Source organism: Rhinolophus sinicus, linkage group LG07, assembly GCF_036562045.2.
Source record: "Rhinolophus sinicus isolate RSC01 linkage group LG07, ASM3656204v1, whole genome shotgun sequence".
Classification (NCBI taxonomy): Eukaryota; Metazoa; Chordata; class Mammalia; order Chiroptera; family Rhinolophidae; genus Rhinolophus; species Rhinolophus sinicus.
The window spans coordinates 45,229,345-45,251,072 of NC_133757.1; the positions used below are offsets into that span (position 1 = coordinate 45,229,345).

Below are 21,728 nucleotides of genomic sequence, written 5' to 3' on the forward strand. Positions count from 1 at the left end.
TACTACACATAAAAACTCCTAGAATATGTTATTTTACTTTCAAGATAAAAATTCTACTTCAGATTGAATGTTCAAATGGTAAGGAGGTTGTCAAGAAGTATGAATCCACACTGTTTTCTTGTTAATGTTTGTGTTGCAGGGGGAAGGGAGTGACTTTGTTTTATTTTCAATGTGTAATTGATTCTAAGTTGATTATAATAGTGAAAAGACTGTCTAAGTTGTTCAGTTTGAAAAGTGCACTTGGACTTTTGTGCATAGTGAATGAATATTAGAGTTTAGGAACACTGTTTATCTAATGCTATACCTGTGATCTAGAATACATCACTTTGTACCAGAGAGGAAGTCATATATACCTCAAGTCTGGAGAAAGTAATCCAATGCCCTTATATAGTACACAATGTAGCTAATTAATGCCATTTTTCATTTTATTGCTTTTTCTCCTTTCTCATACTTTGCTACTATTTCTTAACAGCTTTATGAAGATATAATTGGCATTAACGGTTCATATTAAAGCATACAATTCAATACATGATGATATATATATATATCACGCATATATATATAGTCTCTACATATGTGTGTGTGTGTGTGTATACAATTATTCCAGCAACATTTGTTGAAATGATTACCTTTTATCCACTGAATTACCTTGTACTTTTATTGAAAATCAGTTGTCTCAGTAAATATTCTGTGTGCACTTGAAAATAATTTGTGTTCTGCTGTTTTTCAGTGGACAGTTCTATAAAAGTTAGTTGGATTAAATTGGATGTAGTGTCAATCAAGTCCTCTAAATCTTTACAGATTTTTTGGTTCATGTGTTCTATCAATTATTGAGAGGAAAGTGCTGAAATCTCCAAATATAATTGTGGATTTGTTTATTATTCCATCATGTTTAGACACAGAAGTCCCCTTCCTTTTATAAATTATTTTGTCTTCTTTTACTGTGCTTTTCATCATGTTCTTCTCTGTTCTTTGTAAAGATACTGGTACCTTGGTTACATTGGTTTTTGTTCTAACCTCATCTCTTCATTTCTAGGCCAACTAGGACTTTCTACCTCCTATTTGAAATAAAATCTCCCATTCTTCTATCAAATGGGTAGGTATCCCTCCCAATCATAAGCAACACAATCCACCCAGACACAAATAGTTTCCAGTCACAGAGTCATCTTTGATGCCCTTTATCAAAAATATATCTTCTTAATCCAGTCGTCTACCGATGGGCATTTCGGTTGTTTCCATGTCTTGGCTATTGTGTAAAGTGCTGCGATAAACATAGGGGTGCATAAATTTTTTTGAATTAGAGTTTTGCATTTCTCCGGATACCTAGGAGTGGAATTGCTGGGTCATAAGGTAGTTATATACAAGGATATCCATAGAAGTACCATTTGTAGTTGCAAAATATCAGTGAGTCCAGGATTGGTTAAATATGTACATAATGATGTATGAATCAAAAGAATATTATATGGTCATTAAAAAGAATTAGGCAATGCTAAAAAAAAATACATCTTCTCATTTCTATTCAATTAGTGTACGTGCTCCCTCTCTTATGTTAGTGCATGACTCTAGTTCACATTGTGATATCTTACACTGTTGTGGTAAACTTCGCCAGGGCTTAGAATAGCATTCTGCATATCGTCAGTGTGCAGTAAAAACAACACTCTTAAATTCCCCACAGTCTGCAAAGCAGAGACTAAACTCTTCAGTCTGTATTTGAGTTCTAAACTAGTTGTCCTTTATTGCTTTCTCTTTTACTCTCTTTCCTTCTGTCCTTCTTCCATTCCTTCTTACTTTTCTTCCTTCAACAAATATTGACACTCTCTCTAAAACTCTCTGCTTTCCTGCAAATAATCTACTTGTTCTTCTCAGAAGGCAGTTTATATTTTCTACTTGGACCATGTGATCCTAACCTCTCTCCCTATGCAAGTCCTGTAAAAGCCTCCTTTTCCCCCAACTTCTTGATGAAGAGTTTCTCTCTTCAAAGACAGGGATCCCTTTCTTTTATGAGTATATTATTGTTTGTGTACACAAACACACTGAGAGCCGTGGGTTTAAAAGGAAAAACACAGAAGGCACTGCTGCCTCTTTATTACGTGAAAATGGTGAAGAATCTGACTTATAAAGTGATGGAAGTAAGAACAGACAAGTCAGCTTGCTTCTTAGAGGAATTGTCTTCATGAAAGCACTGGTAGAAATATATTCTTTTCCCCTAAAAAAACCAATAGCAAATGATGAGGAATACATAAATAAATAGTCCTTCCTACCAGGCAGAGTCTATATGAAAAGTGGGAGCACACCAAAGCATAAATAGAAGAAAAGATCTGGCTTGTCTGTAGATGTCTACACAAAAAGGAAAAAAAGATTTGAAGCCACCGTAATGAGAGATTCGCTCAGTAAAATTAATTGTGAAATTTGCAGGGGGAGAACCAAGGCTTAAGATAAAAAAACGCAAGGAGAAAAGAGTTATTTCAAAAGACTATGATATATACAGTTGACAGAGTTAGCAGAGAAGACAAGAAGCACATAGAAAGATGATTAAAAAAAGATGTCAATAATACAAATACAGAAGAGAATGTTTAAAATAAATGAGAATAATCACATATACCCAATCTAAGCATTTAATGATGTTTATTTAAATAAAGAATACATCTCTTTAAAATCTCTTCTTTAAAATCTCTCTTCATTTTAAAGTTCCAAGAGAAGAACATTATAGATGTTCGTATTGATAAAACAAATTTCAGTTAGATCAACTCATTATTTGGTAATTTTATTAATGTCTACTAAGACCAGAAGTATATCCACCTTATATATTAAGTATGGAGAAAGAAGAACTACAAAATGAATGTCTAAACAAGAACAGACACAGTGCATTTTTTATTATGACCATTTCTATAGTCTTACAAAATAATTACATTTTAATGTGTTATGTCTTCTCTTCCCAACTAGATCTTAAACTCTGTGAGATGAAGTGAGGGCTCGCACTTACATTCTGTGTGTCATATATAATGTCTAACATGGTAGACATTAAACAAAGATTTGCTGATTTATTCCATGATTGTTAACCTTAGTTACAGGAATTCATCCATGTCTTTCCCATTGATTCAAGCCCACTGGGAGTGCCAAGCATCCTTAAGATTACATCCTCAATTAGCGACTCTAATAGAAACATTTCCTTTAGTAGAAAACAAAGTATCAATCACTTGAGGGGAAATTGGATGGATGATCAAAAAGTAATAAGGTCTGCAAGAGTGAACTACCTTTTTTCAAAAATATAGTCCATGTGTCAGTTAGTGTTAACCAGGCAACTTCTGTGGATATAGACAATCTCTACAGACAATACTCGCCAAGTCTTCATAGTGTATCTTCTTAGAAAAAATCTATAGCAAGTAGCACTAAAATGCAGTTTTGCCTTCTCAAAACATTATCATTTGAGATCTACTTAGAAAAAGTATTCTGTTTTATTCAGTCTTAATGGATAGGAAACTTCAATTAATTTTCTATGTCTTGTGTCAAAGTCAACAAGGTAAAGTATTGGGAGGTTTCTGTTTTCTGAAGAACAACAAAAGGTAGAAATAAGTTTTGTAGAAACAGGAAAATCCCAAGCATATATTGGAAATGATGATGCAACTAACTGGAAAGTGTACTCAGTACTATTAAACATTAACTCTAGCAAGAACGTGTTCCAGAGGCCATGGCATACAAGGCCTAAAACTGAGAAATATACCAGTGTGACAAGTATACAGAGCTGTCTTAGTTGGCTAAGGTTGCCACAACAAAATACCACAGACTGGGTGGCTTAAACAACAGGAGTTTATTTTCTCATTTCTGGAAGCTAGAAACCAAGATCAGTGCCAGTAAGTTTGTTTTTTTCTGTCTTTTTTCTGAGGCCTCTCTCCTTGGCTTATACATGGCTACCTTCTCACTCTGTCCTCAAATGACCTCTCCTCTGTGCGTGCACTTTCCTGGTGTCCCCGTGTATCCAAATTTCCTCTCATAAGGACACCAGTCATACTGAATTAGAACCCACTCTAGCACACTCATTTTTAACTTAATCACCTCTTTAAAGGCCTTATATCCAACTATAATCACATTCTGGGGTACTAGGATTACAGCTTCAACATATGAATTTGGAAGGGTGCACAGTTCAGTTCATAACAAGAGGCCAGAGAGCTGTCAGGAAATTCCAGAAAAGATAAAGGTCTCTCAAATAATATTTTTAGTTATTATCACTGAATATTGAGCCTGAAGGCACTTAAAGGTTATCATGTCTAACCACTCAGGCAATGCAGAAACCTCTCTTAAAGCTTCCCTAACTAGTGCCAGTCTCTGCTTCCTTAACAAGGCAATTCACCACTTCCATGAAAATGAATTCTGTTCATATAGTTATTCATTGTTTGGCGGGATACTACTTTGAATATATTAACCAATGTGTTTTTGTTTTTCTTTATCCACCTCTGATATTTTCTTTCTTCCCCCACTCCATTTAGCTTTGATTCTGAACTGATCACCTCAGTGATGTATAATACAAACCAGGGGCTTTTTTTTTAAATTAAAGTTTATTGGGGTGACAATTGTTAGTAAAGTTACATAGATTTCAGGTGTACAATTCTGTATTACATCATCTATAAATCCCACTGTGTGTTCGCCACACAGAGTCAGTTCTCCTTCCATCACCATATATTTGATCCCCTTTACCCTTATCTACCACTCCCCTCCCCCATTACCCTCTGGTAACCACTAAACTATTGTCTGTGTCTATGAGTTTTTGTTTCTCATTTGTTTGTCTTGTTCTTTTGTTGTTTTTGATTCATAGACCACATATTAGTGAAATCATACGGTTCTCTGCTTTTTCTATCTGACTTATTTCGCTTATCATTATAATCTCAAGATCCATCCATGGTCCTATTTCATCTTTTCTTACCACCCAATAGTATTCCATTGTGTATATATATACCACGACTTCTGTATCCATTCATCTATCAAAGTACATTTTGATTGTTCCATGTCGTGGCCACCGTAAATAAAGCTGCAATGAACATTGGCGCACACGTGTTTTTATGGATAAATGTTTTCAGATTTTTTGGGCTTTTAAGGGTCAAAAAGTAATCACTGGCATATCCAGTCTGGAAGATGGTGTCTCCACATTCTACTTTTTTTATTTTTTCCTGGATGTCTTCTCAAGTTCAGAACAGAATTGCTTCCTCAAGGTTTTTTATTCTTTCTACAAGGGCAATTACATGACTGGCATTGACTTAAACTATTCAAAACTATTTACAATTGTGAATGAGAAAACAAGTCAAGAGACTCGTTTATTCCAAAAGTCCAGTTTTCCCCTTTTGAGAAAACAGTTTTCTAACTGATAAAGGATTTGGTTTCTCAACGTTTGCCCATCACTAATTACATGATCCGTTAACAGAATGATGGACTGGCCGAAATTGTTTGGGATATAATAAATTCTGTGTAAAGAAATATTCAACAAGGCAAACTGAATTTTTAGAAAGCAGTTACATGTAGCTCCTACAGCATTCATAATGAAATGCAAAATTCGTCAATGTGTTTTTTTCCTGAAGTTATCTCTGTGATAACTGAATATATATTTTGTACATATATTCAAAATATATGTTTTGAATAATAATTGAAAATATATATTTGAAATACATTTCAAAATATAATAAAATATAATTTGAGATAAGAACTAAATAACTATTTGAGTTATTTATATTAGAGAAGATTGAAACAAATCTGAAAACTTTGCTATGCATTTGCTCAAATTATAGTTTTGGAATTCTCTTTGCATTAGGTATGTTACAAATGATACCACTTCTTTAAACATTTACCATTTTCTATCTGTAGAATACCTTTTAAATATACTATTAATCTTATCATGCTTTGTCATAGGACTTTTAAGAAAAGTATTAACAGTTCATGCTGAAATGCACCTTTTTCTTCCATTGTAGTTACAGATAACTGAATTCATGTCTAACCACTTGAAATAGATAACGTGGAAACCTACTCTCAAAGATATTGGAGTGGATGAAAATGATACGGTTTTTCTACCAATTGACGCAAACCTCAAAATGATTTACTTGTTAGAATTACACATTCTCTGTACAATCAAATAATATGAACTTGAAACACAAAATTGGTCTCTTCAAGAAAACCTAGCAAGACAAACAACACAAATCCTAATATTTAGCTTCAGAAACTTAAAAAAGGATTGAAACAATGGAAATAAATGAGCTATATGTATATCATGAAAATCAAGAAATGTATAGATTTAAGCACTGGACCCTTCTCCTAATGAATCATTCTTAGTGTCCCTCATTCACATCTTGTCATGCAATCTGCTGTTGTCTTTCTTATAATTTTTTATGTCGCTTTTTCTATTGAACAGAATTGAGGATTATTTGGTTGACCATACTTTCTATAGTTCTTACTTCTCTCATGTTTTTGCTTTTTAGGAGAATATTTGGCTGATGGTTTCCACTCTTCCTGACTGGCTTCCCTCACCCCATACTCAGACATCTTTTCTGCCCTCACCCATCTTCCCTAGGCCACACCTCCCTCACACCAAAAACGAGTGCCTAATGCCTTCGTGTTAGCGTCCAATACCGGTATAGCTGAAATAAAGCCAATATAGTTGTTTATATCCTCTAACTTGATCTTTATTAGTCACAAATCTTAGGGAAGGGTGATGGCAAGTTCTCTGAAGGTGCTCAAATGTTAAATAGTAAGCATGTAATACAAACAGATTCACAGTGAATTCAAGGAATGTCCAAAAGCATATGAATTTCAAACTTGTATCAGTGATTCCCCTTAAGAAGTTTAGAGCACATGATTTTCTAATTCCTGAACGAGAAACAATGAAGGAAATATACACAAGACAAACATTTGACCTGAATATTAAGTAAGAATTTATTGTCACAAAGAGCTTCCTTCGGCTCTGATATTTCACTATTGTTCAAGCAGGTAGCTATTCTTAGCTTTAGTAATGTCTAACTTTATTTGAAAGTTCCTAGCAACTTATTTTTTCTGGTAACAAAATGTGGAGAAATTAACATATGTCAATAAATTAATCTCTCTCTCTCTCTCTCTCTCTCACACACACACACACACACACACACACACACACAACACCATGGCAAAAGACGTTTGAATATACTGTTAACTCTGCATGGCCTACAAATGCCGTGACACACCACACTGATCTCTTTCCTTTGGAGCACTGTGGTAGCATAATAAAAGCCTTGCTTAAAATTGAGCAACATTTGTCAAAGCTGAATGACTTTATTTTACATTTCCTCCGGTACAAATAGAAAAGACATCTCACATTCAGCTTCCTATGGGAGACTGCACAACAGATAAGCACATAACCTTTAGAATGTGTCTATATGATAATAACAATTGTGGAGAGCATAGAATTATCCATATACTTGTTTCCTATTTCTTTACTTTTTTTTACATCCAGGAAGCACTCTCCAAGTAGTTTCCCTGGGGGCATTGGGGAAAGTTGGGTGGTTGCATAGGACTGCATAACTTTTTATTTGTATACTAATACCTTAACTAAAATGTTCTCCACATATTCGAGGAACTTCTTAGTCCACCTTCAAATCCCTCAAAATAACAGAGCACAGCTCAGCACCGGAAGCCAGACAACCACAACGCTAGCAGGGCGCTATGATCTGGTAGGATCCCTCTGTCTCCCTTGCCCGCCCGGATCTTATTTTCCCTCCTTATCAAACAGAAATAAATTCTAATGGCTTTTTAAATTAGTTCTGACTCTATCAATATTAACCAGCAGGAACCTCACCTTAGTTCCTATAATTGCCTCACCTCCCATCTTTCTTCTAAATGACTAGTGGCTTTTTTCCTTTTGGAGTTTTGGTTCCACAAGTAACTCAAACCAGAGAATCTCTCTCACTTGGCAGTGTTAAGAAGATTGGTACTTTAAGTGTTTTGGAGCATGGCTGCTGGCAGGGTTTTCGTCTTCACTGTGAGTAATAAAGATCTTAATTAAAGAAATTAATGAAAATGTCACTCTAAGTTGGAAGCGCAATTTACAGCAATGGGTTGTCAGTCCTCTACTGAAGGATTATATCCTGGCAACATTGTCATCATACACCATCACAAAATTGTGCTAGAATCCTCCAGGTCCAACACAGAGTCTTACTCTCACTGTTATATCTGGACTCCAAACTCATGGTAATCAGAGTCTTCCTGATTCCACCCTTGTCCACCTGTATTTTATTCTTTAAATAGTGTCTCAATCATCATTTTAAACGAAGTCACTTCTCTCTGTTGAGAAAACCCTCCAACGGCATCGCATCTCATATCACTCACCATGCTTAACAGGCCCTGTTTCATCAGGCTCCCTGGTGTATCTCTGTCCTCAATTCCTAATGCACTATCCTCCATCTACTCCTTTCCTGACACTGGATTCCTTTCTATCCCTTAAACACACACCACTAATTCCTAATTGCCTTTTATTCCCACACCCCTTTCCATTTATTTTTCTCCTGTTCTTTTCCTCCTCCTTCCTTCCCCATCTCCATCCACCGCCCATGGTCTTTTCCCACTCCCCCAACCCTTCCCTTCTCACAGTCCCCTCTAAGGTCTCCTCCTTCCTACATTCTCCCTTTCAGGCCAGTGTCTCCAATCTCCTCCCCTACTCCTGGCTCCAGCCTCCTTGGGGCCTTTCTTTGTGCACTTGACATACAATACTTGAACTGTGTAAGGAATGTATCCTCTATTCGACTTCTCTCATTTGAATACCTGCTGAGAGCACCCGTTCCACCAAACAACGTACTTCTAAGAGATCAAAATATGTGGAGAGGAAGAGTCAAATGGAAGGTGCTGAGAAAATGAAAGTTATAGTTTTGTATTTTTCACTTTTAAAGTACCTAAAGTACCAGTATGAGTCATTGACACTGAAAGCCCTCCAGGATGCTCTGCCCTTCACTCCTATGTATGAAATGGCACTCCTGAGGCCTTCAACGTGGGCTTCCCTAAGTAACAACATGGAGGTCGCAGAGAAATGTTTCTCAACAAGTGTTGCCCATTTTTTAAATATATTTTTGAAAAAAGGAAGTGTGTTTTGTTGCTGTCTGGGTTGAAGAAGGACACTGCTTTCTAGCGTGGAGGGATAAGAGTAATGGAAGCGCTTACGAAAGAGTAAAAGAAAATTAATGGTCTTGTTAAATCATCCTCTCAGGGGAATGCACTATTTTCTTGCATTCAGTATTTTTCCCAGTTGTACAGATTATCCATTTCCTTTTCTCCTTGTTGCTCTAATTCTTTGTGTCAGAGGTCTCTACAGTAGTCACAACAGTTCCATGTGGTGGCTGAGAAATACCGTGCAATATTAATTCATATTACTCTCAAATATGTATGTGTAGAGATCTAAACATGTCATTCATGAAGTGTGATATTAAATCTTCATGTAAGCAATTAAATGGATACTGAACACTATAAAATATAAAAATATTTCATGATTTAGATAAACTTTTAAATTTCAGTTTTAAGTAATTTTGATTTTATGTTGTTATGCATTAATTATAATTTGTACTTTTTAGAAAGTTATATTAGAAGAAAAAAATCTTAGAAAACCAATGAAAAATAATTATACTTTTTTATTTTACATTTTCTTGAGTATACATATGTTTAAATTGTACACATTTGAGTACAATATGTCTTATATTTCAATCCTTTAAATCATTACTGTCAATGGAACACTATGTAAAAATGTATTATAATCTAATTAGTAATTTCACTGAAACAACATACAAATATTGTGGAATTAATGTTTAACATGTATGAATCGTCTGTCTACATTTTGTGATTCATCCAATAATGCAGGCCCATCAATCGAAATCCCAGAGAGATCAACAATGATAAGCACATCCAGACATCTTTGATGTACTTCCAAATTTAAATTATACAAAGGGCATAGCTGCAGTGTCAGCCCTGACAGTTGTTTTCTGCAATGCAAATGAATGACTTAAGCTTTGATGGCCAGGGTTTCTACTTCAAAGATGTCTATCTTAAATAAACATATTGCCAGCCACAAGACTAGATAAAGCCACACTATCTCCACCTTTTTGGTTGATTTTGGTAACTGACCATTTGGGCCACTTGCTTTTTTTTTTCTTCCCGCACTTTAAATTCCTAGTCTTATGTTTTAAATTCACCAATAAGGAGTGAACCCACAAAACAGAATCCCCAAGCCTGTATGCTCTCTTTACTTGTGAACTCCCTCGGTGGCTTCCAGTGTGCCATGTAATTTCCAGGTTCTGTAAGTAATAAACCTTGATTTTTTTTCAAAGTTTCCTAATGGTTATGGCTGAAGGGTGCCTTGCAATCATAATAAGAACCAAAAGGGCCAGTCCAACAACAACATTAGTTATTGATAGGCTGAGACTAGCACAAAATAATAGTCTTACACGTATTTTAAAAATTTGATGTTATGTGAGTGAGTGTGTGAGTGTGTGTGTGTGGGGGGGAAGGAATAGAACATATTTTATTTAAGAGCTTGTTACCTTGGTTTATAACACTGACATATTTAGACAAATGGAATAGACAGCCTCCATTTATACTTTTGCCCTGGTTCATTCACATGTTCAACGTGAACCTGTCTCCTTCCCCTTGTGAAAGTAATATTAAATTTGACTAAACCTAAAGTAATATTAAAAAGCATAAAGGCACGCCATTTCAAGAGAAAAGTCACATAACAGCAGCATCATAAAGTAAAAAATGCTCACTTTGACAGTTCTATCCTACAAGAGAGGAATTAAGTCATAGACTTAAGGACATTTCCAAAAAAGAAGATCAATCTTTAACCATACTCAAAATGATATAATTGTGAAGGTATGTTGACTACAACAGATTAATAAAATATTAACATATTAACAATATTTATTTCAAACCTTTGCTAATGAACCTAGTGTATCTGTAGATAAATGACCTTTCCCTCTTCTTTGGTTTAGCACACACTAGGTGATCCAAAGTTTTACGATCTTCAATTAAGTTGCACCTTTACACCAATGATCTGGAATTAAAATGGAAATCCATTCTGTTCCTTTCTCTCTCTCTCTACATTACAAACCCGGGCTCTTTCATATGTTCTAAGGCAAATAAACCAGACACAGAGTCTTCCTCTTCTTTCTTACCTATACGCTCCAAATTCAGTTAGTCACCAACTGAAGCTACTATTTCCTAAAATTATTTTATTTACACCCTTCATCACTGATACTATAATAAAATTTCTCATTATTTTTGCCTGATCTATTGTAATAATCCCCTACCTTGTCTACTTTCTGTAGTTTCACCTCCCTGAACTATTCCCCATTCATCCTCCTTTTGTTGAGCAGTGGACCTAGAGCATGGTTCCCTTGTCAGCAGCATAGCATCACTCAGGAGTTTGTTAATTCAAATTCTTGAGTTGTGCCCCAGTCTTACTGAGTCAGAAACTCTGGAGATGGGGCTCAGCCACCTGTGTCCTAACACACCCTCCAAGTGATTACCATGCATGCTAAAATTTTAAAAATCAAGGTTCTAAAGTGATATTTTTAAAAGGCAAAACCAATCATGTCACTTTCCTGCTTGAAACTCCTTTAACAATTCCCTACCATATAAAGGAGAAAGTCCAAGCTCTTAGGAAGATGTATAACATCATGTCTGTTCTGTTTTTCAGGGCTTTTCTTTCCATTTCCTCCCTCCCACCTAGTGTTTTAGTCATCTGAACATTTTGAAATATTCTAAATGCACCCAGCTTTTAATGCCTTTTCCTGGTGCACCTCTTCCCACACACAATTTATCCACCTGGAGGAGTTCTATTCATCTTTCCAGAGCCAACTCAGATGTCCCCTTTTGTAGAATAAGTTCTAAAGACTAATTTCAATAATTTACTTACACCTTATTCCAATTCTTCCAGGCCCATCTACCTTTTTTTTTTTTTCTTTTTTTTCTGAATTAACATTTTTAGATAACCAGTGCTTAAGAAAAAAATGAAGTCTGTTTCCTGGATACAAAGAGGTAGAGATAGAAATGTCACTGCTTATTCCACCTCTCATGCTTCCACCCCTGGTTTGAGTATGAAAGACTGCCATCCATCTCTTGGAACAGTTGTGGCTCCATTTTCACCATGTGAAAATATGACAATAATTTGTGTATATTTTCAAATCCACCAATGATATATGAACAGAAATGAGAAGAGTGATGCTCATCTCTACTCAGGAAAACAATGCTTGGTCATGTGAATATTTAGTGCATTTATCCCAAGAGGGAGAATCAGAAAACTTAATTTATTCGTTATTTCTCTTACACTGCTCAAACCCCTCTCCCCACATTCCCGATTCCCAAAGCAAACTGCTTGTTTCTAATTGATGTCCAAACCATCTCAAATTGAACACTTTCTTGGCATTTGAGCCCTGTTGTCTTTTGCTTCTAGGATGCAGGAAGTGATGTGGAGGAGACTTTGCTGAGCCAGTTCTGAAGGTCAGATACCAAGTGACAGAGACATTTATGTTTGTGTCTGTGATATGTGGTGCCCTCTAACACGTGAGGCCCAAGACAGCGAACCTTTTGTCTTGGCTCTAAGTGCAGTGCTACTTAGATGTGCGGTACCCTCCTCCTACACAGAGCCAGAGGAGTGGAGTCGAGTTTTAAGGGGCTATCCTAAGGGAATAACTCCAACATATGTAGGAGTTAGAACTTTTATACATTTTAAGTGTCTCATCCAACTTCAGTCCATCAGCACAAAAAGAGCTATCATCTACTACTTGCCACCCCAGCCCCTTTCCCACCCCCACCCCAAAAGATGATTACAGCAAAAGGAGTCTCATTTTTGGCTTGGTTGTCTCCTGAATGGAGGTGGAGAAGATAGGCTTCATTATATTCCAAGAGAGTTATATTTAATGTTTTACGTTTAATATGTTTAATAAAATATGTTCATGTTTAATATATGTAACAGCATACTTTTGTGATTTGAGTTCCTTGGTTCAGTTATCATTTGATTCATTATGTTTAAGCCAAACCATTCTGTGAGCCTCATCCTTATATGACTTGGGTACCTCTGTGGCCATAGATATGAAGGGAATATGAAATGGAAAATAGAAATTCATAAGGGAATCTTTCCACACATAGGCAGTGTGATTGTTAATTTCATATATCAACTTGGCTGGGCTATAGTGTGCAGTTGTTTGGTCAGACAGTAGTCTAGGTGCTGCTGTGAAAGTAGTTGTTTTGTAGCTGTGATTAACATTCACAATCAATTGACTTTAAGTAATAGGTCTTATCACATTATTTGGTGGCTCAATGAGCAAAAAACAGGTTTTGGGAAGAAGAAGGAATTAATTCTGCCTCTAGAATGCAAAATAGAAAACCTGCCTAAGTTTTTACTGTGCCAGCTTGCCCTACAAATTTCAGACCCAAGACTGCAATGTCAACTCTTGTAGGAGTTTCTAACCCATCTATCCTATAGATTTTGAATTTGACAGCTGCCACAATCTCATAAGTTAATTCCTTCTGGAGAACCCAACTGATACAAGTAGATATTTCCATTGTCTATTTTTATCCCAACCCCCAAAGTTAGACAGTCACCAAGACAATGTCAACATACATATGTACTATATACCATCTCTCTATACCTTCCCCTAGTATATGGTACAAATGCTGTCTTTAGAATTTATGGCATAATGTTATAATAATAGATCTAGAAGTCTGTCTCCTGTTCTCCTATGAGTTCTTTATTTGCAGAGGCTGTGTTATTCATTATTGTATTTCCCAAGGCTAGAAATTGCCAGTCAATGCATGCTCCATAAATATCTGCCAAATGTTAGATGAGCAAAATTAACACCTAACTGAATCAGTTGCCATATGATAGAGGATAGGAGTAAGAGATGGTGGAAGAGCAAGGAGGAAAAAAAAGAAAAAAAAGAAACACAAAGGAGGGAGAGAGGGTGGGATGAAGGAAGGAAAGAAAGGGGAGCAAAGAGACAGTCTCCCTGAAGCTCAGACTCCGCATGAGTTGGTATTCAGCCAGCTTTCCCAAGCTCTGAGCACAGTCTTAATCACCTCTCTCACAGCGACACTGATAACTCTGGCTAAGGAACTTGGTACCTGCAAGCAATTAACTTTAATAAGCCAGCAGGTGATTTCCTTAAAAGAATGCTGACGAGTGGATTTGCTGACAGCAGCTCTAGATTCTCTGGTTACTCAGCCATGGCTTCCACCTTTGCCCTTATGAACTCAGTCTGTGGTTGTGAGTAATGAATGAAAAGGTAGCCAGACTGTGGTTCTTTAAACAGTGAAACTTGTAATCAGCTATATGGCATGACCCTATATTAAAAATAGTACCAAAAAGTCTCTTCAACTTACAAATAAAAGCAAAAGGCAACATGTAGTAACAGCTCACATTGCCACAGCACTTTATAGTTTCCTTAATGTTTGTTAAATATGGGAATGTGAAAGTGCTTTGACCTGTATGAACCTGCCTTTGCTGCTGTTGTTCTCTGTACCTGTCATTCCATTACCTAAGGCAGACTCCTGGGAATGGTTCTAAACACTTCTTTCCCCATATCAATAATTCTTCCGTGTTGTGATTGCCTTATGGTCCTATTTTATTTCCTTATTTATTTTAAATGCAAAGACAACCCAATGGGTCTCCCTGGTATTAGTCTCAGGCATCACCTATCCTACACCGTCGCTGCTATGTCCTCTTTCCAAAATACGAATATTATTTCATTTTCGTGTTCACAATTTTTCATTAGTTCCCCATTGCTGGTTGAAAATAATGGAGTCAAATTTTATTCTAGAGTTAAGTTTTAAGGAAAAAGGCAATAATCATATTTTACTCAAAATTAACACTGAATGTGCTTTAAATTGCCCAACAAAATACAGTATATGCTCCATATACAAAACCCTGTGTAATAATGCATGTGTTTGTGTATGTAGTAATTTAAAGTCTATAATAAAGAGAATGTAAACTTCACGAGGACAGAGATTTTCATTTGTTTTGTTCACTGATGTACCTCAAGGGCTTGTCAGATGACAGGCAATCGATAAATATTTGTCAAATGAATATGGAGAAGCATTTTCAATGATATTATTTAAATTCTCTCCCTCCTCCTCTCTCTCTCTAACATATGTATCACTAAAATAACTAAACTAAGTGTGTGTAAATTTACATTTCTTTCTGTGCACTACATAAAGTCTTGCATGATCTGTGCTATCCGTCTTTCTCCCATACTTAATGCTTTAATGTATCAAATCACTCGATGTTCTCCATATATGCTGTGCTCTCACTGACATCTATACATTTACACTTTGATCCCTTGGTCCAATTTAGGTGTCCTGTGCTCTCAAAGAACTTTACTTTTCCTCCATTTTAAATATTCATTAAATATTTAAAATGAATTGCATTTTCATTGTTTTCTTGTGAGTCTGCCTTTCTTATTAGATTCTGAGATTCTTGAATGTAAAATCTATGTCTCTTTACTAGCTGTTTCTATAGCACAGTGCCTGGCATATCGATAAGACATACAAGTATATGAAGTATTTGACTTGTATTAAGTGTATATCTATCTGTTGATCTCTATATCTGTTGTGCTTAGCATGAACCCCTACTCATGCCATGTGTTTCTTCTAGTCCCATTATGGCCAGGTATGTTAGCTTAGACAAGTCATATGAACTTTCTGATCCTAAGTTGTCTGAGAATGCCTGTTCTGATCTTTAGGAGCAAAAGATATACTCAGATTACTTGACTAAATTAATGAGCAAATAACTTTGTATGAAAGTCAGACTACAGTAAACATTCTTTAGTCCAGTGTATTTAGTTCACCATGTAGCAGCTTCAACACATAGGACATCCATGAAACTGCCTCAGAAAAATCTTCTATGCACATAAATATTGCAGAGACCAGAGTAACCAGCAGCTCGATGATCTTGGAGAAATATATGAAACAGCAGTGCCGTGGTTTGTGGGCAAGAGACTGTTGTGAAGAGGTCAGATGGCCATATTTTGAGATGGTTTCCTATGCAAATGTATGCCTACCAGGCATTTCCTTGAGATGACAGAGGGGGCCCTTGCTGTGGGAAAGGGAAGACCTGTTCTTTGGCCTCTGTGGTAGCAGCTGAGCACTAGTGCAATTCGATACTAATCTTTAGATATCTGCATTTAAACCCACACCCCAGGTAGGAATGTGAGTTTGGGTATTTAGAAAGCTTTTTCACAGAGAGGGCCAAAGGAACAGGTGAAAGCAGAGGATAGAGGAGAAAAGAAAAGAATAAAGCTTCCTGGTGGTGAAGAAGTGGCTAACATACATTCCTACATGTACGCATATATACAAACAAAAAAGCTCAATGAAGAACACACTTTCTCAAACATTAATAAAATGTTTACTCTGATTTGGGAGATGTCACCAAGCTAGCAGAAATATTGCCAAGACCTTCTCTTTCCTCATCCTACCTCCAGTAGAATAAGAGGAGAGTGAAAGAAGGGGAAACAGAGCTCCTCACTATTAGGATTTCTTGGAAACAGAGATAAGTTGAGGGGCTATTCTGAAAGTGACATGGTAAAGAGAGTCATGTCGGAACTCCCCCATCCTCCCTTCTTCCTGCCAATAATCCCCTACTCTCTACTATGAACAGTTGGAGAAAAAAGCAAGACAGCTTTTGAAGAACAAGGGTACACCATCCTTTCACCTGCAGCAAGATGATAGTACTGCTGCCCTGCAGGCTGGGCTGACCTTGAAGCACACTGTGCATCAGGCCCCCTTTGTCAGGATGGGGATCCAGACATAACCATCTTCTCCCTCAAGTGACTGGGGAACACTGAAGATGGGCAGAGCAGATTTTCTGAAGGTGACTTACTTACACGGGTTATGGGTAAGGTTGTTTGATTTACAAAAAAGTGATAAATCTTTAGAGCAATGGTTGTTAAGTTGTGGACCTCAGAGTTTATACAAGATGACCCATGAGGTTATGGAAGAAAATTAACTCATTTATATGTTCTTCCCATTAAACTTGATTCCTTCTGTGTGTTTTTAAGACATACATGACATTAGTATAGTGGTGCATATATGTGCTTTATAAATAAACCACATATATTAGGGGTATATCCTCAAGAATATTTTGATAGACATGAATGATTTAGAAAGTTTGAAACCACTGCTCTAACGAAAGGCCATGACTCTTTATTGCAGGCTCTGCTGTAAAGCTGAGGTTATTGTTCAAATTCAGGGAGGAACTAGAGGTTTCCTCCACCCAGGAGCCTGGTAAAAAATGATAAATGTCTTGGATTGCTTTTTACAAAAATAAATAAATAAAAATTAAACCAGAAGAGAAGAAAGGAGGCTGCTCCCCACTGGGGGATGGCGCTGAGATCATGAAAACAAAAGGTGAAAGCAGCAAGAGGGCCTCTTCATCACATCTATTAACAACAACAGCCAGAAAAGAAGTAATTGCAATTACTTATTGAATCCCTAGTAAGCTCAGGCACTTTGCTAGCCACCTTTTCAGCATCACCGCAGCACCATTCATTCTCATGATGACATATCCATTTTACAGAGGAAGGAAAAAAACCCAAGATAATAAAAGGTGCGACAAGTACGCTTGATGCCAAAGCCACTGTTCTTGACACTACCATGCTATCTCAAGAGCATGGATCACGAGTGACATTAGGAAACACTCAGTGAGAGCAGACACATATTATAGTACTTCCAGACATTATAATCTGATCAGACTACATTTATCAGCTTTTTTTTTTTTTCTTTTTCTTTTTTTTTTTTTTTTTTTTCATTAAAATCCTAAACTGTGGCCAATGTCTTTGTAAATATGGGATTGGTGCTGGCTTTCTAGGCCATCAAATAGAGACTAGATTTCCCTCAATTGTAAGTATGCCATCTAAGTTTTTTAAAAAAGTGCGACACCCACTGGGAGAATCAGACCCTCTAGCCAAATGTAATTATTTCCATTACAAAGAAAAGCCAAGTTTATCTACTTTTCCTCAAACACTCACACATCTTTAATACTTTTGAGTGTACTCTGCACCTGTGTTCACCCTTTCCAGAGACTTTCCATCCAAATGTGTGGTTCTAAAAGCTTTGACAGCAACAGCAAACTTCTGATGGCACTTCTCTAGGTCTGTCTTTGTTTTAAGCCTTTACTCATATTTGAAAGGAATTTCAACTGTCAGCCGAGCAATAAGGTCACATATGTCCTGTAGCAGTTGAACAGATCCAAACTTGGTGTCAGTGTCCCTGTTCGGGTCTGAGAGCAGTGTGACCCCAGCAAGGTCAATGTCCCTTTTGTCAAGCCATGGGGTGAGTCCAGGTGACTTCTGAAGTCTTTTCTACTCTACAATTAGAGGTTCTTAGCCACTTCTTTTGATTTCCATGGACTTTTTCTTTGTTCTGCTCCTATCTACCAAGAAAAAATAAAGAAAATAGAGAGCATAGATGGGAGCCAACAAACCAGACCATTGCTTTATAACTATTTTGATATAAAATCATTCGTTTATTTCTTTATGAAGGGCACGAGATACATTCCACTTGTTTTTACAGACATACATTTCCTCATTTGATTTTTTGAAAAATGTTGAAGTAGTCTGTACTTTTATGACCATTAGGAAGATGTTGATGTTGCCATTTTAACCTTTTGTTGTTGTTTAAATTCCATGCATCACACAACCCAAAGACCCTGAGATCTTGTTCTCGTAGCAACAAAGAAAGAAGCACAGAGTCTGTCAAAAGTAGTCTCCCATCTGAAGTCGCTCTCAAGCTTGAGAGTTTTGGGCTTAGCAACTTTGCTCAAACCAATGGGGATTAAAAAAAAAAAAAAGACCTTAGGAGCTCTTTCTACTCTCATATGGAATATTTGTGGATGTCTCTTCAGAGCTACAAATCTTTGAGCCCCATGAGAGCACTTCAATTTATCTTTGCAATATCAGTCCCCCCGTGACACAAAAAGAAATTAGATAAGAAGCAGACTTCATGTGGGCAAGTTGGCTTGTCAAGTTAATACACAGTGAGCATCTGATGATGTTTTTCCTCTCTCAGTTAAAAAATAAAATAAAATAAAAATGCTTTGTGAGCAGATTTTTTTTTTTTTTTTTTTTTTTTGAAGCCAACAAAACTTTTGCCTGGGCTTGTCAGAACCTCCTCTTTCCTTTAGTTCCACCACTGCCTCATTCCCCCTTTCAGCTCCCATCTCCTCCCATCATAACTCTTCCCTGATGGTCTGTCTCTCTTCCCCAGTTCTACTAAGATGGTTTTATTGATGAACTCCACCTGCATGTTCAGGACCCTTTCAGACTCCCCAGTTAATCCTTACTGGTTCAGCAAGCATCCTGACAGACTTGGTTGAAGCATCAGCGGGACTTGGAATTAAGCTGTGTTTCAACTGAATCTGGGCTTTACAGTTCCAGCAATGAGCCCTGAGTTTCCACAGAGCCCTGGAGATTCACTATGCTGGAACCCTGCCATATGTTGGTCCAAGTTACAGACCACAGTATCTTCCTTGACCCCTGCTCCATAACCTGTCTAATGACTTGCCTTCTAGACATGTTTCTTTCTAGAATTGGGGACTGCATTGAACCCAGCCCCTCTGTCTTTGTTTTTAGATTTTATGCAGTTCTTGCCTGCTCCCAGAATCCAGGGATCCAGGGATGGAGTGAGGAAATCTGTTCCCCACATTCCAGACCACTGTCTGAAGTTCCTGGTACTACTAGACAGCTCTCATAAAATTGTTTCACCTTTCCCCTGTTTACAGCCTGAAATCTTTCCATATGTTGCCTTACCTACCACACTGTACCACCTATGACAAAGACTAGTTTTCCCTTTGAACAAAATGTCTCAATTTCTTGTCATAGCCAGACTCTGCAGCTCCATCAGGTTTTTTCTCACCCTGTGGCAATGACCTATTTCCAACATGCTTTGAGGCTGAGTCTATTCTCACTGAAAAAATACGTTCTTCCCTTCATTCTTCTGAGTGTTCTGTGTGTACTTGAATCAGTAATAAAATCCTGTTCAAGTCTTATTTAACTTTTACTTAAGTATATTAATATTACTCTTCTAGGCCATGAGTGGCATACTGGAAGCCTGATCTAGTCTACCAAAGTATAATACTTCTCTAAGAAGCGAATTTGTATTCCCTACATAGCTAAGGAGCCACTCTCTCTCACCTTACACTTCACTTTTTCATGGAGGTCAATTCCTACCAGCTTAGCCTCTCAGGGAATTGAAAAATTTTAACCATTGAAATTCCATAGCTAATAATACTGTATCACACATTTGAAAGTTGCTAAGAGAGCAGATTTTAAAAGTTTTCGTCACAAGAAAAAAAATTTGTGTAACTATGTAAGGTAACAGATATTAACTAGGCTTATTACACCGATCATTTTGCAATGTATACAAATATCTAATCATTATGTTGTACACCTGCAACTAATACATTATATGTCATACATTGATTAAAAAAAAGAATAGTAGATCAATCGACTAATTACTATGAAAGTAAAAATTTTTGTTTCTAACAATATTAGACTGTTAATCTGTTTATTTTTTCTCTAAGTGAGGAGAAATAACGTGTCACTATTTTAACGATTGTTAATACAGTCTATAATTAAAAATTCAAAAGGATTTGGATTATGTAAATTGTTTGAGGATTAGGTTTTTGGATTAATCATTTACAATTTAAATTCCTTTTTATTAAATTATCTAAAATCATATACACATAAAGAGAATTTCCATAGTCATCTTTAATTCCTCCCTCTTACTTTCCCCATTACCTAATTGGTTATGTAATCTTACATAATTACCCATAAATCTCAGCTGCCAACTTCTTTCCACTCTACAATCACTCATAACTGGGACATTCTTTATTCTTGAATAGATGACACTAATACCCCTTTCCTCTTCTTGAGAGAAATTGGTTTTCCTAGAGTACGTCTTTGATTTTTGTCACTTCCCTTCCTCAAAAATATTCAAAATGGCCCCATTACATACCAAACTCCTTAGAAAGGTCCTCTAAGATTTAGTTACAATATAGTTTTCTAGAATACTTTCTCATTCTTTTTTAAAATATTTATTTTATTCTTCAGTTAAAGTGAGCTCCCTTCTCTTCCCAGTTTAGGCTCATAAATTTTCTCTCTTTGCACTGCTGCTCTTGTCATTGTTTTGTTTTTCTGGTTTTTTTGTGTGTTTTTTTAAGTTAGCATTCCCTCCTACCACCCTGCCCAATGCTCCATATCTCCATATTTCTACCTACAGTCCTTTACAAATAGAAGCAATAGTGTTACAGCTAATATTTCATATTATACATTTGTGCACATGCACACACCTAGAACAGTTTGTCTTATTGCCAAAGAACATTATGAGAAAGGACTAAGGTCATCAAAAACATCTTAAATGCCAGTCCACTGCACAGGACATTCTAAAGCCATCTGACTTACTTCTTCTTGATGAAAATAAATTCCAGCAGGAACTAGAATGGTGACTCTTATTGGGAATAATAGCATGCATACAGTGCCCTGCAATGGCTACCCGAAAACAATGGCATAAGTTAATAGCCTGTGTTGTCTCTTAACTGCCCATTGTCAGCAATAGGTTTTGCTCTATATAGTCTGGATTCCCAGTTGCAAGGGTCTTCACTAGCAGACAGAAGTGTTATAATGAGAAAAACTGGAGAAGGGAACGGTGCAGGCAAAAAGCCAGAAACCGAGCTGTATTGCAACTGC

At 36.7% G+C, this 21,728-nt stretch overlaps 1 protein-coding gene across 5 annotated transcripts in view; it reads right to left on the reverse strand.

Moving 5' to 3' along the window:
* CTNNA3 (catenin alpha 3) overlaps window positions 1-21,728 on the reverse strand; it is a 1,442,547-nt gene that overhangs the window by 662,073 nt on the left and 758,746 nt on the right. The window lies entirely within an intron of this gene.